Source organism: Aquarana catesbeiana, linkage group LG06 (genome assembly GCF_042186555.1).
Source record: "Aquarana catesbeiana isolate 2022-GZ linkage group LG06, ASM4218655v1, whole genome shotgun sequence".
Taxonomy (NCBI): Eukaryota; Metazoa; Chordata; class Amphibia; order Anura; family Ranidae; genus Aquarana; species Aquarana catesbeiana.
In genome coordinates, this window is record NC_133329.1 from 104,421,800 (window position 1) to 104,446,771 (window position 24,972).

The 24,972-nt window shown below is 47.6% G+C and overlaps 1 protein-coding gene across 3 annotated transcripts in view; it reads left to right on the top strand.

The window, feature by feature from the left end:
• Window positions 1-1,050: 1,050 nt before the first annotated feature.
• GLIS2 (GLIS family zinc finger 2) overlaps window positions 1,051-24,972 on the top strand; it is a 95,953-nt gene continuing 72,031 nt past the window's right edge. Inside the window, exon 1 of one of the 3 annotated variants that reach the window (XM_073636585.1) lies at window positions 1,051-1,151. The gene's annotated coding sequence lies outside the window, so the exon portion shown is untranslated. Of the gene's footprint in view, window positions 1,152-17,685; window positions 19,075-24,972 lie in introns of those variants that run through there. The other 2 variants (XM_073636583.1, XM_073636584.1) reach the window with 2 other exon arrangements.

The following is a 24,972-nucleotide window of genomic DNA, read 5'->3' on the forward strand; positions in this document are numbered from 1 at the left end:
AACATCAGACACAGATAGCTTGTATCAAGCCACTCACCTATGACAAGGTAGTCTGTCATGGATAATGTTATATTACAATCCTGTCTGAAAATCTGCAAAACAGTGTTTTAGGTCTGGAGTCTGATGAAATATACCTCTAATTGTATATACTGTATATTGTGTGTGTATATATATTCTATGTATATACTGTATATATCTTCTGTCTGTTATTCTCAGAGTGGATTAGATATTTTGTTCCCTAACCATATAGCAGTGTTGCCAACCGTCAGTATTTGTACTGGCAGCCAGTAAAAAACAGACAATTTTCTCCTGCCAGTAAATGCCAGTAAAAAGAAAAGGTTGCCAGTAAAAAAAAAAAGCTGTGACGCTCGGCCCGGAGCCAGCCGAGACCATACGAGTGCCTGCTACAGTGTGTTTGGGCGGCTATGGTGGAGGCGGTCCCTGAGCATGTTCTGTGATGTCATGGTGCAAGGGACCCAAGCAGAGTGGCCAGAGCCTTGTGTGTGAGTCTGCAGGATGGGAGCAAGGCAGGTCAGGAGCCTCAGTGCTGTTTGGACTGGAGGGACCACCGGGCTTGGAGAGAAACTGTGACTCAAGAGGGGACGTGTCGTGTCGGTAATCTGTACTGCTGCACACTGCTGTCAGTATCACTGTGAGAGTCAATTTCTTGTGTGTGCCGCACATTCTAATTTCTTGCCCTCCTGAGCTACTTACTTACTATATCGAAAATAAAATAAGAAATATGTTTTTTGCCATATTATCTACCTTAAATCACATTGCTACTTACATATTGTACTTGTTTGTAGCCTAAATAGTGAAATTTGTACTTAAAACTGTAATTTTGTAACTTTTGGAAATGCCAGTAAAAACTTGGCTGTGCCAGTAAATGTTGGATGTCGTGTCAGTAAATTTCAATCTGTTAGGTTGGCAACACTGCCATATAGATGGTTATTAATCTTTACTACTGCATATAAATATTCAAAAATAATTTTATTTTTTTACTTTCATTATTAACTAAATTATACACCAAACCTAGGAAGAAGACCGACCATGGTGACCCAGGCTGCTTCTTCAGTTCCTCCACTTGGCTCTAATCCCTGCAGTGATGTCACAGGGGCTACAAAAGGGGATTTCCAGTGTTCCTTCATGAGGTAAGAAAAAAAAAAGGAGCCATTAAAAGAGTCATAGGGGTTTATTTACTAAAGGCAAATCCATCCTGTGTTACAAGTGCACTGCAAGTGCACTTGGAAGTGCAGTTGCTTTAGATCTGAGGGGAAGATCTGAAATGAGGGGAAGCTCTGCTGATTTTATCATCCAATCATATACAAGCTAAAATGCTGTTTTTTATTTTCCTTGCATGTCCCCCTCAGATCTACAGCAACTGCACTTCCAAGTGCACTTGCAGTGCAAAGTGGATTTGCCTTTAGTAAATAACCCCCTCAGGAAGCTGAAGAGCTTTCAAAACTCACTATAGATGTATATATGTTGAAGTAGAACTAAATGCTAAATGTTTTTTTTTTTCATTTTGGACAGGGTAAAGGGAGGGTTCAAACCCCTGTCCGTTTTTATTTGCCATCTGTGTGCCATTTGGAAGATTTTCCTTCACTTCCTGTTTCATAACCAAAACAGGAAGTGAAGTAAACTCCCTTCAAAGTGAGGGAAATCTTTGGTTGTCGGAGTCAGCAGAACTATTGGCCCTATTGAAAGATTTCCATTATATTCCTGTTCTGGTGGCAAGTAAAAGTTTGTGACTTTTCTGTCATTTTTACTTTCGGTGATAACAGTAAATAGGACAAATGAGGTGAATTTCCCTAAGGAAGACACAGGGGGGTTGATTTACTAAAGGCAAATCCACTCTGCACTACAAGTGCACTTGGAAGTGCAGTCGCTGTAGATCTGAGAGGAAGATCTGACATGAGGGGAAGCTCTGCTGATTTTATCATCCATTCATGTACAAGCAAAAATGCTGTTTTTTATTTTCCTTGCATGTCCCCCTCAGATCTACAGCGACTGCACTTCCAAGTGCACTTGTAGTGCAAAGTAGATTTGCCTTTAGTAAATACACCCCAGAGACCCTTGCAGGTGTTTAACCCTTCTCCATTCTATCCAGAACTAAAAAAAGTTTTATTTTAAGGCCACGTTCACACTGAGGTATTTTAGGGCACTTTCACACTGAGGCGCAGGGACACCGACAGTAAAGCGCCACTAGTTGTTTTAGCGGCGCTTTACCGTAGTTTTAGCTGCGCTTTTCATCCGCTAGCGGGGCGCTTTTTTTGTAATTCCTTTATTAGCCAAAGAATGTAACATGTAACAGTCAAAAGAAACAGTATGTACAGTATCTCAAGTAAATAACAGGTAGGTAGGTAATTGGAGGCCGAGACCGAAAACAATATGCCCAGAGTTGCACGGAGTATGTGGCCATAACAGCGTATACTTATTAGTGTATAGTGCTCAATGCGCCACACTAGGCTGTCTAACATACATTTATATCAATGGACAAGGCATATATGCTTCAATGAGTGAGAAATTGAGATAAATCATAATAAAATGTGTAATATACGGTAGAATGAGGTAACTTAGCTTGGAATTTTCCAGGTAACGTAGCGAAGGATAGTACTCCCCTGGGGCCTAAATCAGCCCAGAGATGGAGCTAGCGGGGTGCTTTTAACCCCCGCTAGCTGCCGCGGCGCTTCGGTGGCGCTGCCCATTGATTTCAATCTTTGGGGCAGTGCGGGAGCAGTGAATACACCACTCCCAAAACGCCCCTGCCATTGACATCAATGGTCAGTGCTGCTGAATCGCCTGCAAAGTGCTTCTGCAGCGGCGCTTTGCAGGCGCTCTTAACCCTTTTTCGGCCGCTAGCGAGGGTTAAAAGCACCCCGCTAGGGCCCGAAAAGCGCCACTAAAATGATGGTAAAGTGCTACTAAAACTAGCGGCGCTTTACCTTCAACGCGGCCAGCACCTCAGTGTGAAAGTGTAACTTTACCTTTAGGGACAGTTCACACCAGGATCCTGTGCGATTCTTGCATGTTCCTGTGCGGTACGATTTTGCAGCCCATTCAATTAAATGAGCACTGTGTTTGGGGTGCCATTAAAGTGGATGTAAACCCAATGTCATCCTTTCTAAACTACTGCCATAGGGGTTATCTATAAGGATATACATGCCTCCTGCATGTATCTTTACCTGTCAAATGTCTCCCCTCTGTCTGTTATGAGACCCAAAAAACGGCGGATTCTGTGGGTGGGTCTGTTGTCTGGAGCTCGGTGGGTGGAGTCGTGATGTCAGTAGACTCCCCGCCCACCTCTATACTCCCCTTGTCAATATGCATTTTCTCCTGTGTATTTCTTACACTGAACTTCTGCTATGATCTCTAACATCCAGTGAAAAGACAGGAAAGTAACCACATGACTTCAGTATGCCAAATCATGCTGAGGTGTGGAACAGCCAATCCTTGCAGAGCTGCTGAAGAAAGGAGTGGGGGGGTGGGAATTAAAAAATAATGCATGTCTTAGGCTAGTGCACGAGATGTAAATCACCTGTCACTCACAGCAAGGGGGAGGATTTGACAAAGTTTTTCTCAGTTTGTCAAGATTTTTCTCACTGAACAATAAAAGAGGATTGCTCAGAGCTGGATTAACTCTGTGTGGCAAGACTGGGCTCAAATGATAGGAAATCTTATGCTCTACAGTATGATATAAAAAAAAAATAAAAAAATTTCGGGTTTACATCCACTTTAACATTACATTGGCACCTGCAGCAGATCGCAAAGGCAGTGCATATTGAGCACGGTGCAGGAAACGCACACGTAACGCGCCATCCTTGCACCACATTCTGGTGTGAACCGGCCTCTACACTATTAACAGAGTATTTCCTGCCCCCCCCTCCCAATTTTATACTTACCTGTCCCTAGTCCAGTGAGAAATCACTGACTAGATTGTCCAATCACTTGTTGAAATTCTTCCTGGCCGGGCCCATGTGTGCGATCTGTGATCCTTTTCCTACTGACCTTAGGGCTGGTTCACACCTGAATCACTCAAGAACACAGTCCGCGCTCCCGAGCAACTCAGTGTGATGCAATATTCAGACCATTCATTTGCATTTGATCGCAGAAAAAGTAGTGCATGCGCTACTTTTCAAAGCGAGTTTGGGGTGTCGTTAGGAATATATTGACACCCACAGCAGGTCGCACACCCAGTGTGTTTTGATTGCAGTGCGGGAAACGCTCACCGAATGTGGGTTTCCCGCAACATGCTCTGGATTTTCCTTCCTTGCCATAGGCGTGCGCAGCCTATTGCATTAGGGTGTGCACCCTTAAGCTCAAACACACATGCATGTGCGGGTGTCTACATATATATGACCCCGGCACATTGATCTCCCTGCCGGCACAGTGAAAGAGAAGAGCATAAACACTTCTCTTATGGCAGAGCCAGTAAGAGGGAGATCTTTCCCTTGTTTCTGCTGCTACACAGAGCAATATCACTAATGTGCACGGGGTGATTAGGGTGTGCCTGGGCACACCCGGCACACCCTGTGCACACGCCTATGTTCCTTGCGCATTATAGAGTTCTAAAAATGGTCCTGAAAAACAGATAAGTTTATACATAGTAAAAAGATTGAAAAAATGATATACAACTACTCATGACAAACAATTGTTTCCCCTCAGGCTAAGGCCCGTTTTACACTACGATACCAAAATCGTGTGAATTGTTTGCAACTTTTAAGATTTAACATTGCAGTCTATGGCACTCAGGTCGCACCAAAGTTGCAGAAAAGTAGTGCAGGAACTTTTTTTGTCACTGCGACTTGAGTCACATTGATTAAGACAGCAGCCATTGAAATGAATGTGTTTTGACTTGTCATGCGACCTTATGTGTCACAAAGTGCATGATAGGTCTCGGCAGTGTGAATCGGGGCTGACTGTACACTAGCTTCAAAAGCAGGCGTTCCATGAGCGTTTTTGAAGCTTCATGAATGGCTGTCATTGCAGCGCCCGGGGTTGCTCACAGGGTTGCGTTAGCGTCGTGCTGTCAAAACTGACCCAACGTGTCGTTTGCCTGGCTTTACCACTCGTCCAAACATTTCCATTGATGCCAATGTAAGAGTGCTGCAAATGCATAACAAACGCCCCTATGGCATTTACAGCACATTTCAGATGCGTTTAGAAAGCATTACTAGCCAAGATGATAATACGAAAATCCACACAATAAAAAATAAAAAAACAATATTCTTTACTTTTTGCTATAATAAATACCCCCAATTTTTTTTTATTAAAACAAATTTCTTCATCGGTTTAGGCCAATATATATTCTTCTACATATTTTTGGTAAAAAAAAACATAATAAGCGTATATTGATTGGTTTGCGCAAAAGTTATAACATCTACAAACTATGGGAAAGATTTATGGCCCTTTTTTTTTTTTACTAGTAATGGCGGTGATCTGCGATTTTTAGCGGTACTGCGACAGATCAGACACTTTTGACAGTATTTTGGGACCATTGACAATTATAATGCGATCAGTGCTATAAAAATGCACTGATTACTGTGTAAATATCAATGGCAGGGAAGGGGTTAACACTAGGGGGGCGATCAAGGGGTTAACTGTGTGTTCCCTCAGTGTGTTGTAACTGTGTGGGGATGGGAGTGACTAGGAGAGGAGAAATATCATTTTTCCTACTTAGTAGGAACAAACGATAGGTTTCCTCTTCCCTGACAGCACAGGGATTTGTGTGTTTACACACACAAATCGCTGTGGTGGCACTCGTGCACACGATCACGCGTGGCCGGTGGCGACCGTGCCCGACGGCCACACGCATCGGGTCCCCAGCCGTGCAGCGGGAGCGGGAGTGCCCTCTGGTAGCTGAAAAAGGGTAGGACGTACCCGTATGGTATTTCGCCCAGGGGATCCATTATGCCGCAGTATATCTGTGTGAGCCGGTCGGGAACCAGGTAAAGTCTACTAGTATTTGGCCAGCTTTAGACTCTAGACGCAGTTCCTCTATAGCAGTGCTGGAGTGTGAAAGTAAGAAACAGTACAAGGAGCCAATCAGATCATGTGCTGACAAGAAGCATGCTGATAGGAGGAGAGAGCAGAGTGACAGAGAGATGAGCTTATCATTGTTCTGCTTCTTGTTTCACTCTCCACATTCTGGTTGAAGCACAACCTGGGCTCAAAGGAAGGGCTTTGAATGAAGCTAACCATCAGACTGCAGACATCTAGTGGCAAAATAAAAGTACTGCAACGAAATCTCTGGATTGCAACAAAAGTTAGTTTTCTTTTTTTAAATAGTCTTTATTACACAAGTTTCATACTTATATATACAGCAAAAGTTGGTTTTATTTAGTCGTTTAGTGGATTATTCATATTTATCTTGTTATGTTTGTCTTGTTATTTTTTAGATACAATCTCTATAATTGTCCTGATCAGTTTTACTGTGGATGAGTGAAGGTAAATCCAACATTTTTGAATTGCTACCAGAACAGGAATAGAGGAAAAATCTTCTGATGGGGACACCTGTCCCATCACAACTGTCTAGGGGTTGGTGGGGGAATGGTGCTGCAAATTAACGTTCATAGTTCTGGGACAGAATATCCAACAAGCTCAAATTGGTGTGATCAGGGCCATGCTGCCCATGAGGCCGATTGAGGCAGCTACCTTAGGAGGAGTGATAGGGGGCAACACTAAGCCATAGGGGTTGATTTACTAAAGTCAAATAGACTGTGCACTTTGCAAAATGCAATTGCCCTCTGCAAGTACAGTTGCTCCAGGACTTAGTAAATGATGTAAAGCTTAATTTTGAAAAGAATACCCAATCACGTGCAAGAAAAATTTTAAAAAAACAGCGTTTTTGCTTGCACATGATTGGATGATGGAAGTCAGCAGAGCTTCTGCTCATTTACTAAGCTCTGGAGCAACTGCTCTTGCAGAGCGCACAGTCTATTTGCCTTTAGTAAATCAACCCCACTGTGTCTGTGTCCGCTCTGCATAGCGGAGCAGACGCAAACCTGTCTTCCACCTGCTCAGCAGGGATCAGTGGAGAGATCCAGCGCTGAGCAACCGGGTTCTGCATAGCCATTCAGATCAGGTCCGCCTGTACGTTTTTTCGACGGGCGAGCGAAGTGCGATTGAGCGACAGGCGGGGGGCGTAGATCGATCGAGTGAACGAACGCTGGGGTGTCTGGTTGGTTGGCTGGCTAGGGGTTTTTTAGCTGGGGAGGCCGCGGGCTGCCCCCCAAGAAAATTAAGCACCAGCCGCCTCTGATCAGCATGCTGACCATACACTGGTATATTTTCGAACAAATGTTTATACAAACAGCCTTATATGTGCTTTTCTGGTGGTTCCTTTGCCTATGAGCTTCGAAAAGTGCAATCCTGCAGGGACGTTTATAAAGCTTTTTTTTTTTTTACGCACATTTTTGGCAATGCTACGAGTCCCCAAACCTTTGTCGATTTTACAAGTATTTACAGGCCTGAAAAAAAAAATCAGTTTTATAAAGAGCCCCTCCCTTTCATCCAGGAGAGCCCACCAGAGTCCTCCCTTACATCCAGGAGAGCCCACCAGAGTCCTCCCTTACATCCAGGAGAGCTCACCGGAGTCCTCCCTTACATTCAGGAAAGCCCACCAGAGTCCTCTCTTACATCCAGGAAAGCCCACCAGAGTCCTCCCTTACATCCAGGAGATAGGGTTGCCAACTCATCCCTTTAAATCCGAACACATATGAATTACACAGGATCTGAGGCTAATTTAATGCAGATAAGGCACCAAGTGAGTTTAGTTACCACCTTTATCAACCACAGAACCTGTGTAATTAATATGTGTTCGGTTTTAAAGGGATGAGGTGGCAACCTTACCTGGAAAGCCAACCAGTGTCCTCCCTTACATCCAGGAGAGCCCACCAGAGTCCTCCCTTACATCCAGGAGAGCCCACTAGAGTCCTCCCTTACATCCAGGAGAGCCCTCCAGAGTCCTCCATTACATCCGAGAGAGCCCACCAGAGACCTCCCTGACATCCAGGAGAGCCCACCAGAGTCCTCCCTTACATCCAGGAGAGCCCACTAGAGTCCTCCCTTACATCCAGGAGAGCCCACTAGAGTCCTCCCTTACATCCAGGAGAGCCCTCCAGAGTCCTCCATTACATCCGAGAGAGCCCACCAGAGACCTCCCTGACATCCAGGAGAGCCCACCAGTGTCCTCCCTTACATCCAGGAGAGCCCACCAGAGTCCTCCCTTACATCCAGGAGAGCCCACCAGAGTCCTCCCTTACATCCAGGAGAGCCCACCAGAGTCCTCCCTTACATCCAGGAGAGCCCACCAGAGTCCTCCCTTACATCCAGGAGAGCCCACCAGAGTCCTCCCTTACATCTAGGAGAGCCCACCAGAGTCCTCCCTTACATCTAGGAGAGCCCACCAGAGGTCTCCCTTACATCCAGGAGAGCCCACCAGAGACCTCCCTGACATCCAGGAGAGCCCACCAGAGTCCTCCCTTACATCCAGGAGAGCCCACTAGAGTCCTCCCTTACATCCAGGAGAGCCCACTAGAGTCCTCCCTTACATCCAGGAGAGCCCTCCAGAGTCCTCCATTACATCCGAGAGAGCCCACCAGAGACCTCCCTGACATCCAGGAGAGCCCACCAGAGTCCTCCCTTACATCCAGGAGAGCCCACTAGAGTCCTCCCTTACATCCAGGAGAGCCCACTAGAGTCCTCCCTTACATCCAGGAGAGCCCTCCAGAGTCCTCCATTACATCCGAGAGAGCCCACCAGAGACCTCCCTGACATCCAGGAGAGCCCACCAGTGTCCTCCCTTACATCCAGGAGAGCCCACCAGAGTCCTCCCTTACATCCAGGAGAGCCCACCAGAGTCCTCCCTTACATCCAGGAGAGCCCACCAGAGTCCTCCCTTACATCCAGGAGAGCCCACCAGAGTCCTCCCTTACATCCAGGAGAGCCCACCAGAGTCCTCCCTTACATCTAGGAGAGCCCACCAGAGTCCTCCCTTACATCTAGGAGAGCCCACCAGAGGTCTCCCTTACATCCAGGAGAGCCCACCAGAGACCTCCCTTACATCCAGGAGAGCCCACCAGAGTCCTCCCTTACATCCAGGAGAGCCCACCAGAGTCCTCCCTTACATCCAGGAGAGCCCACCAGAGTCCTCCCTTACATCTAGGAGAGCCCACCAGAGTCCTCCCTTACATCTAGGAGAGCCCACCAGAGTCCTCCCTTACATCCAGGAGAGCCCACCAGAGTCCTCCCTTACATCCAGGAGAGCCCACCAGAGTCCTCCCTTACATCTAGGAGAGCCCACCAGAGTCCTCCCTTATATCCAGGAGAGCCCACCAGAGGTCTCCCTTACATCCAGGAGAGCCCACCAAAGTCCTCCCTTACATTCAGGAGAGCCCACCAGAGTCCTCCCTTACATCCAGGAGAGCCCACTAGAGTCCTCCCTTACATTCAGGAGAGCCCACCAGAGTCCTCCCTTACATCCAGGAGAGCCCTCCAGAGTCCTCCATTACATCCAAGAGAGCCCATCAGAGACCTCCCTGACATCCAGGAGAGCCCACCAGAGTCCTCCCTTACATTCAGGAGAGCCTACCAGTGCCAGAGTCCTCCCTTACATCCAGGAGAGCCCACCAGAGACCTCCCTTAGATCCAGGAGAGCCCACCAGAGTCTTCCCTTAGATCCAGGAGAGCCCACCAGAGTCCTCCCTTAGATCCAGGAGAATCCACCAGAGTCCTCCCTTACATCCAGTAGAGCCCACCAGAGTCCTCCCTTACATCCAGGAGAGCCCACCAGAGTCCTCCCTTACATCCAGGAGAGCCCACCAGAGTCCTCCCTTACATCCAGGAGAGCCCACCAGAGTCCTCCCTTACATCCAGGAGAGCCCACCAGAGTCCTCCCTTACATCCAGGAAAGCCCACCAGAGTCCTCCCTTACATCCAGGAGAGCCCACCAGAGTCCTCCCTTACATCCAGGAGAGCCCACCAGAGTCCTCCCTTACATCCAGGAAAGCCCACCAGAGTCCTGTCTTACATCCAGGAAAGCCCACCAGAGTCCTCCCTTACATCCAGGAGATAGGGTTGCCAACTCATCCCTTTAAACCCGAACACATATGAATTACACAGGATCTGAGGCTAATTTAATGCAGATAAGGCACCAAGTGAGTTTAGTTACCACCTTTATCAACCACAGAACCTGTGTAATTAATATGTGTTCGGTTTTAAAGGGATGAGGTGGCAACCTTACCTGGAAAGCCAACCAGTGTCCTCCCTTACATCCAGGAGAGCCCACCAGAGTCCTCCCTTACATCCAGGAGAGCCCACTAGAGTCCTCCCTTACATCCAGGAGAGCCCTCCAGAGTCCTCCATTACATCCGAGAGAGCCCACCAGAGACCTCCCTGACATCCAGGAGAGCCCACCAGAGTCCTCCCTTACATCCAGGAGAGCCCACTAGAGTCCTCCCTTACATCCAGGAGAGCCCACTAGAGTCCTCCCTTACATCCAGGAGAGCCCTCCAGAGTCCTCCATTACATCCGAGAGAGCCCACCAGAGACCTCCCTGACATCCAGGAGAGCCCACCAGTGTCCTCCCTTACATCCAGGAGAGCCCACCAGAGTCCTCCCTTACATCCAGGAGAGCCCACCAGAGTCCTCCCTTACATCCAGGAGAGCCCACCAGAGTCCTCCCTTACATCCAGGAGAGCCCACCAGAGTCCTCCCTTACATCCAGGAGAGCCCACCAGAGTCCTCCCTTACATCTAGGAGAGCCCACCAGAGTCCTCCCTTACATCTAGGAGAGCCCACCAGAGGTCTCCCTTACATCCAGGAGAGCCCACCAGAGACCTCCCTGACATCCAGGAGAGCCCACCAGAGTCCTCCCTTACATCCAGGAGAGCCCACTAGAGTCCTCCCTTACATCCAGGAGAGCCCACTAGAGTCCTCCCTTACATCCAGGAGAGCCCTCCAGAGTCCTCCATTACATCCGAGAGAGCCCACCAGAGACCTCCCTGACATCCAGGAGAGCCCACCAGAGTCCTCCCTTACATCCAGGAGAGCCCACTAGAGTCCTCCCTTACATCCAGGAGAGCCCACTAGAGTCCTCCCTTACATCCAGGAGAGCCCTCCAGAGTCCTCCATTACATCCGAGAGAGCCCACCAGAGACCTCCCTGACATCCAGGAGAGCCCACCAGTGTCCTCCCTTACATCCAGGAGAGCCCACCAGAGTCCTCCCTTACATCCAGGAGAGCCCACCAGAGTCCTCCCTTACATCCAGGAGAGCCCACCAGAGTCCTCCCTTACATCCAGGAGAGCCCACCAGAGTCCTCCCTTACATCCAGGAGAGCCCACCAGAGTCCTCCCTTACATCTAGGAGAGCCCACCAGAGTCCTCCCTTACATCTAGGAGAGCCCACCAGAGGTCTCCCTTACATCCAGGAGAGCCCACCAGAGACCTCCCTTACATCCAGGAGAGCCCACCAGAGTCCTCCCTTACATCCAGGAGAGCCCACCAGAGTCCTCCCTTACATCCAGGAGAGCCCACCAGAGTCCTCCCTTACATCTAGGAGAGCCCACCAGAGTCCTCCCTTACATCTAGGAGAGCCCACCAGAGTCCTCCCTTACATCCAGGAGAGCCCACCAGAGTCCTCCCTTACATCCAGGAGAGCCCACCAGAGTCCTCCCTTACATCTAGGAGAGCCCACCAGAGTCCTCCCTTATATCCAGGAGAGCCCACCAGAGGTCTCCCTTACATCCAGGAGAGCCCACCAAAGTCCTCCCTTACATTCAGGAGAGCCCACCAGAGTCCTCCCTTACATCCAGGAGAGCCCACTAGAGTCCTCCCTTACATTCAGGAGAGCCCACCAGAGTCCTCCCTTACATCCAGGAGAGCCCTCCAGAGTCCTCCATTACATCCAAGAGAGCCCATCAGAGACCTCCCTGACATCCAGGAGAGCCCACCAGAGTCCTCCCTTACATTCAGGAGAGCCTACCAGTGCCAGAGTCCTCCCTTACATCCAGGAGAGCCCACCAGAGACCTCCCTTAGATCCAGGAGAGCCCACCAGAGTCTTCCCTTAGATCCAGGAGAGCCCACCAGAGTCCTCCCTTAGATCCAGGAGAATCCACCAGAGTCCTCCCTTACATCCAGTAGAGCCCACCAGAGTCCTCCCTTACATCCAGGAGAGCCCACCAGAGTCCTCCCTTACATCCAGGAGAGCCCACCAGAGTCCTCCCTTACATCCAGGAGAGCCCACCAGAGTCCTCCCTTACATCCAGGAGAGCCCACCAGAGTCCTCCCTTACATCCAGGAAAGCCCACCAGAGTCCTCCCTTACATCCAGGAGAGCCCACCAGAGTCCTCCCTTACATCCAGGAGAGCCCACCAGAGTCCTCCCTTACATCCAGGAAAGCCCACCAGAGTCCTGTCTTACATCCAGGAAAGCCCACCAGAGTCCTCCCTTACATCCAGGAGATAGGGTTGCCAACTCATCCCTTTAAACCCGAACACATATGAATTACACAGGATCTGAGGCTAATTTAATGCAGATAAGGCACCAAGTGAGTTTAGTTACCACCTTTATCAACCACAGAACCTGTGTAATTAATATGTGTTCGGTTTTAAAGGGATGAGGTGGCAACCTTACCTGGAAAGCCAACCAGTGTCCTCCCTTACATCCAGAAGAGCCCACCAGAGTCCTCCCTTACATCCAGGAAAGCAAACCGGAGTCCTCACTTACATCCAGGAGAGCCCACCAGAATGAATACTCCCTTACATCCAGGAGAGCCCACCAGACTCCTCCCTTACATCCAGGAGAGCCCTCTAGAGTCCTCCCTTACATCCACGAGAGCCCACTAGAGTCCTCCCTTACATCCAGGAGAGCCCTCCAGAGCCCTCCATTACATCCGAGAGAGCCCACCAGAGACCTCCCTGACATCCAGGAGAGCCCACCAGAGTAATTCCTTACATCCAGGAGAGCCCACCAGAGTCCTCCCTTACATCCAGGAGAGCCCACCAGAATCCTCCCTTACATCCAGGAGAGCCCACCAGAGTCCTCCCTTACATCCAGGAGAGCCCACCAGAGGTCTCCCTTACATTCAGGAGAGCCCACCAGAGGTCTCCCTTACATTCAGGAGAGCCCACCAGAGTCCTCCCTTACATCCAGGAGAGCCCACCAGAGTCCTCCCTTACATCCAGGAAAGCCCACCAGAGTCCTCCCTTACATCCAGGAGAGCCCACCAGAGGTCTCCCTTACATCCAGGAGAGCCCACCAGAGTCCTCCCTTACATCCAGGAAAGCCCACCAGAGTCCTGTCTTACATCCAGGAAAGCCCACCAGAGTCCTCCCTTACATCCAGGAGATAGGGTTGCCAACTCATCCCTTTAAACCCGAACACATATGAATTACACAGGATCTGAGGCTAATTTAATGCAGATAAGGCACCAAGTGAGTTTAGTTACCACCTTTATCAACCACAGAACCTGTGTAATTAATATGTGTTCGGTTTTAAAGGGATGAGGTGGCAACCTTACCTGGAAAGCCAACCAGTGTCCTCCCTTACATCCAGAAGAGCCCACCAGAGTCCTCTCTTACATCCAGGAAAGCAAACCGGAGTCCTCCCTTACATCCAGGAGAGCCCACCAGAATGAATACTCCCTTACATCCAGGAGAGCCCACCAGAGTCCTCCCTTACATCCAGGAGAGCCCTCTAGAGTCCTCCCTTACATCCACGAGAGCCCACTAGAGTCCTCCCTTACATCCAGGAGAGCCCTCCAGAGCCCTCCATTACATCCGAGAGAGCCCACCAGAGACCTCCCTGACATCCAGGAGAGCCCACCAGAGTAATTCCTTACATCCAGGAGAGCCCACCAGAGTCCTCCCTTACATCCAGGAGAGCCCACCAGAATCCTCCCTTACATCCAGGAGAGCCCACCAGAGTCCTCCCTTACATCCAGGAGAGCCCACCAGAGGTCTCCCTTACATTCAGGAGAGCCCACCAGAGGTCTCCCTTACATTCAGGAGAGCCCACCAAAGTCCTCCCTTACATCCAGGAGAGCCCACCAGAGTCCTCCCTTACATCCAGGAGAGCCCACCAGAGTCCTCCCTTACATCCAGGAGAGCCCACCAGAGGTCTCCCTTACATCCAGGAGAGCCCACCAAAGTCCTCCCTTAAATCCAAGAGAGCCCACCAGAGTCCTCCCTTACATCCAGGAGAGCCCTCCAGAGTCCTCCATTACATCCAAGAGAGCCCATCAGAGACTTCCCTGACATCCAGGAGAGCTCACCAGAGTCATTCGTTACATCCAGGAGAGCCCACCAGAGTCCTCCCTTACATTCAGGAGAGCCTACCAGTGCCAGAGTCCTCCCTTAGATCCAGGAGAGCCCACCAGAGTCCTCCCTTAGATCCAGGAGAATCCACCAGCGTCCTCCCTTACATCCAGTAGAGCCCACCAGAGTCCTCCCTTACATCCAGTAGAGCCCACCAGAGTCCTCCCTTACATCCAGGAGAGCCCACCAGAGTCCTCCCTTACATCCAGGAGAGCCCACCAGAGTCCTCCCTTACATCCAGGAGAGCCCACCAGAGTCCTCCCTTACATCCAGGAGAGCCCACCAGAGTCCTATCTTACATCCAGGAGAGCCCACCAGAGTACTCCCTTGCATCCAGGAGAGCCCACCAGAGTCCTCCCTTACATCCAGGAGAGCCCGCCAGAGTCCTCCCTTACATCCAGGAGAGCCCACCAAAGTCCTCCCTTACATCCAGGAGAGCCCATCAGGGGGACTGGGGAGGCTCATGGCTTCCTGGACACCCTAGGATTGCACCCAGGGCTGTGCCAGGGGTGGATGGCCATTTTTGCTACCCCCCCCCCCCCCCCCCATGTCATAGATGACCACCTCAGGTAATAGTAACATCACCACACAACAAAATTAAAATCTTATAGGGCTAAGCCCTGGTTCACACCAGTGTGGCTTTGAAATCGCGCTACTTCAGCCCGATTTCGAAGCTGCAGATCAGTGCAATTCTCACCTCAGATTTTATTGCGACTTGCGTCTTCGTTTAACAAAAGTCTATGCAAGTCGCAATGAAATCGGAAAAAAGTAGTGCACAAACCTTTTTCAAAGTCGCTGCAACATGAGTTACAGCAATTTGAATGACTCCATTGTGGGCAATGGGGTGCGACTTGTCTTGTGATTTGGAAATGTCAAAACTCATGACAAATCGGACCAGCATGAATGAGGGATAAAACTGCTGATTGTGAAAAGTAATAAATGGAACAACTCCCTGTAAAGCTGCCGATATAGCTACACCACCCATACCAGTACCAGGCATCGCAGAAGTACTAAATCCACGTTCATTTTTGCTGCAGATGCTCAAATGTAGTATGTATTATTTATTGTGTAAAGGTTTGCAGACACCCTACCATCATACCCAGGGCCATGCCAAGGTTGGATGGGAAATAGTAGCCATTTTTGTTACACCCATGGCAAAGATGGCTGTCTCAGGCGTCGGTACATTACACCAATAGGACAAAAGCTTTGTAACACTTAACATGGATGTAGCACCCTGGTAATTAGGCAGGGTTTCTAACAAACTTAGTTTGCCAGGTAGTAATTGTCCTGGATAATTGTTAGAAGATCCACTGATTCCGCTCTAATTCTGGAATTGCTGCACCTTTTCTCTTCTGTCACTAGGTGGCACTGTGGCTGGTGACATTAGATCGATAAGGGCATAGCAAGGTCAGCTTATGAATGGATAGGGTGTCTCAGCCAACTGACAGAGGTTTCTTTAGTCCCTTAGCCTGCTGGGAGAGCCTATTTATTTGGGTGGAGTTAGGTGATCAGGGTTCTGTGCCACCTGGATGGCTGTCTGGGTGGACGTGTGTTATGTCTCCACGGGTTACTAGGCCGGAAGCCAGAGGCCTATCCCAGGGACACCTGGCTGCTAGGCTGCCTGAGGCCTATCCAGGAGCAGGAGAAGCAGCATAGGGTTGGGACTGCAGGATTGGAGTCCAACCGAGTTGTGAAGGTTCAGCCGGACAGGGAACCAGTTGTGGTCAGAGGTAAAGGGGAAGCAGTCGCCACTAAGGGACCATTCACTTTATTACTGGAGACTACTGTAAGTAAGCTCAAGCAAGTACCAGAGCAGTCTTCTCACCAGCCGGCAATGGTGATGAAGTGAGAAAGCTTCAGCGAGTGCCAAGCCAGGGACCCAGCAGGTTAGCGGGGGTGACGCTTGAGGAGTATACAGCGGGTTAGCAGGGGAAGAGTTTGGGAGATCCGGTGACGACTGGGATCTGGAAGTGTAATGAGAGACTGGGAGCTCAGTGAGTGAAGATCTACAGTGGGATACTGTGAGAAAAGAGAAGAACTATTCTGTGTTACCAAGAGTTATGTACGACTACCTTTAGTGACTGTAATGCCGCGTACACACGAGCGGACTTTACGGCAGACTTTGCCCGGCGGACTTTTCAACGGACTTTATGACGGACTTTCTGAATGAACGGACTTGCCTACACACAATCCACCAAAGTCCGTCGAATTCGTACGTGATGACGTATGACCGGACTAAAACAAGGAAGTTCATAGCCAGTAGCCAATAGCTGCCCTAGCGTGGCTTTTTGTCCGTCAAACTAGCATACAGACAGCGGACTTTTCGACCGGACTCGAGTTCGACGGAAAGATTTAAAACATGTTTCAAATCTAAGTCCATCCACCTTTTGAGAAAACAAAGTCTACTGGAGCCCACACACGATCAAATTGTCCGACGAAATCCCGTCCACCAGGCAAAGTCCGCCGTAAAGTCCGCTTGTGTGTACGCGGCACTACAAGTTCAGTTGCCATAGGAAACAGTGGTCCTACCTATACAGACGTGGCAACCGGCTGGAAGCCTTTCCCTGTATAGCTGTCTACCTATAGTGTCTCGGAGTCTTACCATTGCATCTACCTAAGGGTGTCCTGGTCCTAACCCGCTTTCCCACAGTTCTTGTAAAGAGACAATAAATCTCTTGTTTGCATTCAAAAAGTGACTGGCGCCCATCATTTCATCTTGCATTACATCCACCATGCCTGTTAACCCTACAAGGAGGAATGTCAGTTCTCCCTAACTCTGGAGGTCATGATCAGGTCTCTAGAGGTCCGGAAGGTCGCTACATGTAGTTTTACCAGGTTCAGCAGTACTGAGCTGCACTGAGGATGGAGATTCCAGTATGGACACTATGGGGTTGATTTACTAAAGGGATAAAGACTGCACTTTGCAAAATGCAATTGCACTCTGCAAGTGCAGTTGCTCCAGAGCTTAGTAAATGAGCTGAAACTCTGCTGACTGCCATCATCCAATCATGTGCAAGCAAAAAATTCTTTTTTTTTTTCCTTGGTCATGATTGGGTACTCTTTTCAACGTGAAGCCTTACCTCATTTACTATGCTCTGTCTGGAGCCACTGCACTCGCAGAGGCCAACTGCACTTTGCAAAGCGCACAGTCTATTTGCCTTTAGTAAATCAACCCCAGTGTCTCCTCTGGGGGGCAATCAGATGGAAACGGACAGGCAGTTCGTTTCCATCCGATCCGATCAACGGATGGAAAATAGGACCATCATCCGTCTGTTTTTGGCGGACAGGACTGGATCGGATGGTGGCGGGTGTCAGCGGACATCCGCCGCTCCATAGAGGACACTGCAGGGTCTGATTACCTGAAAAACTGACAGGCGAACCTGATCAGACAGCCCATGTTAAAGAGGCCTAACACACGTTCTTGGTATAATCGCCAGTCTCCTCCTTCTAATAATCTGCAAAAACGTGTGTAAAAAAAAAAAAAAAAAAAAAGCTTCAAAAACGTTGCCCTATCCTTCGATGGATTGCTTGTCGATACGCCAAATAAGGCCTACGGAAATGGATAAGCAGGAAGCCAGGCGTGGACCCAGGGCAGTGTACAGGAGTGTCATAAGGAAATACAGACTTGGGATAATATTGTGTCACGCTGTCATGGTGTCTGCTGGTACAAAGCCCCTATTCTTGCATTGTGTGTGTGTGTGTGCAGTGATAAGGCTGTGCATGTTTTTTTTTTTTTCTGTGTGCAAGGTGGAGCTGAGTGTCATGTGTGTGCAGTATGTGTGTCCGGGTGGAGTTGTGTATGTGTGGTATGTGTGTAGGGGTGAGAGCCAGGCTGTGAGAGAAGCCCTTATATTATTGAAAACCACTCCTTTCCCCCTGTGTGCTGGGAGAGAAGGGGGAGAGAGGGCTCTCTGCAGCAGCCCCCTCCTATGGGCAGAGACTGGGAGGAGAAGAAGTGGAGGGGGGCGGTGTGGCGAGGAGCCCCCCTTCTCCTCCTCTCCCCTGCAGCCCCTGTCTGGCTAGTCAAGAGCATGCGCAGTGGCCTCAGCCCTGGAGTAGAACTGATGTTGGAGGGTCATTCTCAGACAGTTCTGCAGGGCTGCAATAAATCACCCTGCACATTCCCACCCCTCCCTCCCTCTGTCTGTCTCCCTCCCTCTCTCTCTCTCTCTCTCTCTCTCTCTCACCCTCTCTCTCTCTCCTTCCTTCCTTCCTCCCATCAGCTTGCCACCTCTCACTTTTGCAGCCTCTTCTCCCTGCTTTCCTAACCCAGAGCTCCCCCCCTCCCCCTTGTCCCCTATCCTTACCCCTATAAAATTGGGGTTGCTGATAAGCTCCCCTACATCCTAGCAATCCCTGACACTAAGAGCATCCTTTATCTTTGCAGACTAAGCAGGCTCTGCCCTGCCACATAATAGAAAAAAAAACCCCATTCTGTGTAGCTTGACACCCCACTATGTCTCCTGGATCCCTCCAATAAAAAAGGGGGGTCACATCGCTTGACCACATCTGGATCCAAAGCCTGAAGACTCGAGGAACCTTTCTCTAGACATTGATCCAGACTCTTCTTTTTTTTTTTGGTTGGGGAGCCTTTCGATATTTTTTAAACAAATATTTAAAAAAAAAACATTTTTGGAAGGGTTCTTCTTTTGGATTAATAATATTATTATTATTATTATTTTTTTTTTGCAATATTTTTTTTTTAAACCAAAGAAGACAGGAATTGTCTATCCTACAGACATTGCAACCTGCAGAAGGTGAGAATGGGTAGGGGGTGTTCTGGGGGAGGGGGATATTTTTTAAGGACCTGTTTGTTAACCAGTTATAGAATGCATTCCATAGTTTGATGGGTCGGAGCCAACTGTATAGGGGATTAGTTATTTGGGGTCACGGAAAGGTGATATTATGCTGAAGGTGGGCTACCCAGACCATCGTTGGCTGTTCGGTCAACGTATTGATGGGTGTCGGGGTACGGTGTGTGTTATGCGTGAATATCTGGTGTACAAGGGGGGGGGGACCTGTCACACCAATACACCAAGGGGGGAGGGTGAGCTGTCACTTCTTTATAATGGGGGAGGGTAGACTAGGGGGATTCTCTATACATGAAGAACCCCATTGCAGGGAGTGTGACAGTCTACTGTCACTGTCACCGTAGCAAGCGAGATGTCCTGAAGATTGCTTTATAGGTAATATTGGTCAACATACATTGTTACTTTAACTGTATACATTTGGGATTACTGTATTCCTGCATTTTCTCTGTTAAAAAAAATGGCATGCCTATATTTTGGTATAAGGGGGATATATTTTATTTTTGTGCCAATGGATGATACTCTATCTCTGGAATAGCGAACGCATTGTGCTCTCCTATATATAGTTGCAAAATAAGTTTATTGAAAATGCAAATGAATAACTAAACGGCACATGTAACATATGTAAAAAAAATTGTAGGTTTGTGGCATTTTGCTGTCTGTAATTTTAGTGACAATAAATAAAAAGTTCAGTTTTTCTGATAAATTAGTAGTGAGCAATAAAAATATGATTATATGCTAAAAAAAGTATATGAAGAGCACAGCACAGCACAGCAGGGGTTTGTGTTCAAGTTCCCTTTTTCCATTCTTTTCCTTTTCTGAGTTCTTTCTGTATTTTTTATTATTTGCTAGATCTATCAGTAAAAATGTTTCCATTGGTTATGAATACTGGTAAAAAAGAGCTCTGTGTCCTGATATATGTGTATTAGAAGGAGAGGAGAGCTCAGTGTCCTGGTGTCTGTGTATTAGGAGGAGAGGAGAGCTCTGTGTCCTGATGTCTGTGTATTAGAAGGAGAGGAGAGCTCTGTGTCCTGATGACTGTGTATTAGGAATAGAGGAGAGCTCTGTGTCCTGATGTCTGTGTATTAGGAGAGGAGAGCTCTGTGTCCTGATATCTGTGTATTAGGAGGAGAGCTCTGTGTCCTGATGCCTGTGTATTAGGAGAGGAGAGTTCTGTGTCCTGATGTCTGTGTATTAGGAGGAGAGAAGAGCTCTGTGTCCTGATGTCTGTGTATTAGCGGGAGAGGAGAGATCTGTGTCCTGATGTCTGTGTATTAGCGGGATAGGAGAGATCTGTGTCTTGATATCTGTGTATTAGGAGGAGAGAAGAACTCTGTGTCCTGATATCTGTGTATTAGGAGGAGATGAGAGCTCTGTGTCCTGATGTCTGTGTATTTGGAGGAGATGAGAGCTCTATGTCCTGATGACTATGTATTAGGAGGAGAGGAGAGCTCTGTGTCCTGATGTCTATGTATTGGGAGGAGGAGAAATCCCTGTATCCTGATCGGGAATTAGCTCAGGCATGTTTGGATCCTAGTCTGAACCCACCTGAGCTATCCCGCCAGGAAGCTGTCAGCGCATACCTCCAATTATAAGTGACCAAGGCATTCCCCGCCCTGCAGCGATAAGTATACAAGGGCGGGGAATACCTCTGCCTCTTATGATTGGTGGTATGCAGTATCAGCTTCCTGGCGGGGTAGCTCAGGTGGGTTGGCCTAGGATCCGAACACGCCTTAGTTTATCCCCAATCTTGATGTCTGTGTATTAGGAGGAGGGTAGAAGTCACAATGTCTGTGTTATGATGGTGTATTGGAAGGGCAGGTGCAGACTAAAATTTTTTCTGGCCTGCTGGGCTGAAAGAGGGAAGTTACTCCATTCCTCCATCCGTTCTGTATAATGTGGATGGGCAAATCGCTCCTGCCCACTGCTTGAAGCTGTCAGAATATTGACAGAACAGTGACAGCGGCTGACTGGCTGCAATCGCTGTTTGGCCAACGATTTTTTTTCTGAGGGCCTACCCAGAAGTAGTGCAGGGTCTTGTAGTCCAACCAGAAGTAACGGTTCCGCCGGCCGGCGAACCAGTCGTGGTCGAAGGTAGAAGGGAAGCTGTCGCCACCAAGGGACCATTTAGCTTGTTACCGGAGACCACTGTGAGTAAAGCTGAAGCCAGTACCAGAGCAGACTTCTCGCCAACCGGGGACGGTGAAGAAGTGGGAAAGCATCAGCAAGTGCCAAGTCAGGGACCCAACGGGACAGCAGAGGTGACACTTGTGGAGTGCCAAGCCAGGGACCTAATGTGTCAGCAAGGGTGAAGCTTGAGGAGTATCTGTGAGTGCCAAGCCAGGGACCCAGCAGGGAAGCGGGGGTGATGCTTGAGGAAGATACTGAGTGCTAGATTGGAAGAGCTCAGGGGATCCAGTGGCAGTGGATCCGGAAGTCTAGTGAAAGACTGAGAGCTCGGGGGAGTGAAGTTCTACAATAGGAGATTGTAGAAGAAGTGAAAGAGTTCATTGCAACCTTTGTTAGAAACTGTTATAAGACTGTTGCCATAGGAGACAGCGTTCCTACTCATGTAGATGTGTTGTCTGGCTGGATACCATTCCCTGCATGGCCGTCTGCCTATAGAAGTCTCAGAGTCTGCCAATTAACATTGCATCTACTTAAGGGTGTCCTGGCCCCAACCCACTCTCCCCCAGTTTTGTTTAAGAGACAATAAATCTCTTTTCATTCAAGAAGTGTCTGGCACCCATCATGCCTCGTAACCCACTGTACACAGAAGGATGTTGGCTGTCCCCAACTCTGCCGGTCACCATTGGGCCAAATATAAACTAGAGAAAGAATAATGGTTCCACAGTTAAATTAAAACACATGGCTAATTACATTGTAAATTACCTTGATTTGTAAAAAAAAAAAAACCTTCTCCCATGACATGCCTAACGTGCTGGCCCACTAGTGGAGCCCCAAAGATAACCTGGTAGTTCCAGGTATATGGCATAAATGAACACTCTTCTAATTTGAAAAATTGAGCTCCTCCAAGAGAATATGTGTATGAGACGTATTTTAAACAAGGGGTATAATTATAAGTTACAGGTCTTTGTAGCAAAAGTTCCATGGAGCCCCTCCAGTGAGAAAAATAAAATTGTATCAACTACATTAACAGAATTAAGTGTAATCTTCTTCTGGTGCTCTCTTATGACAGGTCGGCTTAAGATGTACAGTACAACGGTAGCACGGGCCTATTTATAAAACCACATTACATCCCAGTCCCTGATTTTGTGTTCTTCTTAGTTTGTGTGGTCCCACTCTTGCATGTATCCTTTCTTATGTGCCATTTTTAGTATGTATCGTCTTGCTTTTCTGTAGCCCATGTTATGGGCTTCTGATTCTCCTCCTTCCTTATAGGTCTCTCCATTTTTTTTGTGTTTGCCCCCATCTCAAGTTCACCTTTCTAAATGTTTCCATACTTTAATTTTTTTTATTGCTCTTGGCTCATTCGGTACATATTTCCCTGCTGTAGCAATGACAAATTACACAGCGCTTTACATACTGTTCATTCACATCAGTCTCCGCTCTCTAGGAGCTTACAATCTATGGGCACTTCCTCACATACATACCATACACACACACACACACTATGGCTAATTAAACAGGTGCCATAGTGGCATTTTTCCCCGCCCTCTTCCAGGCCTGCAAAACACTTTTATTGTATTGGAAATCCCCTGATCCCCCCTCAGTTAAACGATGGGTGACACATATGGGTAACACTCTCATTTTCGAAAGGTATGTATATCAACATGATGGGTTATGACTAAGGCTACACACCGAAACGCGTAAACCCTGTATTATTTTGTACCACACCTGGATTATTACATTTATTCATTGCGGAAGATCGAGCTGCCAGCTTTCCTTTATCTATATATATATCATGTATATTGCCTGGGTAAATTTAAAAAGCTTTGGGCCCCTGGCTTTGCGCATTTAATTCCTGTGGAATTGGTTAAAATGAGGCTTCTGCAATGTCTCTCCTGCAAAGTTACTGCATGAACAGATCTACTAAACCATTTAGATAATTTAAATGTATTATCTGTCTTTAGGCCTTATTCTTTCTTTGGTCTTAAACTTTATTCTCTGAGTAGACTGTATACAATTGGCAATTTTTTATGATTCAATGTTGACATGCTTTGAATTTTTGTATGTCTTTTGCATTGCCACCAGATTGTTAATGTTTCTTTTGGTTTAATAAAAACCTTTTCTGATAAAAAAAACAGGAGCTAATTAGCCTTCATGTCTTTGGAGTATGGGAGGAAACCAAACAAGCACAAGGAGAACATGCAAAACCCATGCTGATAGTGTCCTGCTAGGCTTTAAACCAATGACCTCAGTTGCTACAAGGCAGAACTTCCAATGACTAAGCCACTGTGCCAACCATGTTTCTCCCTACTCTTGTGTTATTTTGCTGTTTTTTGTGTTTTTGCTCTGTTTCCTTATGTTGAAACCATCAGTGGCCATCTTTGTTTCCATACTGTGACTGTTTTCTCAGGTAGTAACCTCTAAAAGACATTGGGCACCAAGTACCTTTTAATTCTTGGTGTACTGGCCTGGGTATAGGCGAAATGAGAGGAGCTTTCTGCATATCTCAGTGTTGAAAAGTAAAGAAAGTGCTTGATGTCTTTGATCACTTGGATTAGTGCATGGAATGGTGGTCCTATCCCTGAGATATGAGTATGAGCGAGCGGTACATGGGTTGCATGATAAATGGGGCCAGGGATGGAACAACCTTGCCTGGCCTGAGGAGTGGTTTCCTATATAATCAGTTATGGTAGTCCCTGTTATCTGGCCTCAAAACAGTCATGGGGGTGGCATGGCTATAGTTATACCCCAATAGGTATAGCAGACACAGCAGACTTATTACAGGTATAAAATAATGTACATACATATGAATTTGCGCTTCACTCATCATCTTAGAACTTAGATCACTCCTTATATTTTTCCCCTTAACAAGCCCTCCTGCCTGGAATTGCTTTGAGCGCTTCAGAATCTGTTTAATCTGCAAATTTTTTAGGCTAATTTTTTGCCATTAGGAAATAAGTCAACCTTTATCTCATTACAAAACTTTTCTGTGGTCTGCCATAAAGAGGGAATCCAATAATTTGAGGATCTCATACAAGACCCATATATCTTAATGGGATTGATTTACTAAAACTGGAGAGTGCAAAATCTGGTGCAGCTCTTCAAAGAAACCAATCAGCCTCCAGGTTCTTTTGTTAAAGCTTAACTGAAGAAGCTGAAGTTAGAAGCTGATTGGTTACCAGAGCTACACCAGGTTTTGCACTCTCTCAAGTTTTAGTAAATCAACTCCAATGCGTTCTTGGTAAGAACTAGAGTCACTTCTCAGCCACCATCAGCATCAGACCTATCCTGAAAACTGAATTTGATCGGTAGGGAAATTCTTAATTAGAACCAATCAATACATAACACATTGATAAAGAGTACATAGAAACAGGCCTTATGCAGAAACAATTGGAAAGGAAAGGGGATACCCACAGTAGCCAATGAACTTCCTGCTCTTTTTAAAAATTCTAGACGTTTTAAAATATTTTCTAGGGACACTGTGTTGCTGAAATACTGTATCTAAGTTTGCCATACACAGATCTGTGTCTGAAGACCACAAGACTTTGTACACATGGGCAGTTTTAGTCGATTGGAATACTGATACTTCTTTGTATTTTAACTGCTGTTTTTCCAGTAAACATTAACAAGAGAACATTACCAAAAGGTAAAAATTTACTAACGTGCAGAAAAAAGTGGTACATTTACACTTCGAGTCCATGTATGGTGCAGCTTTGT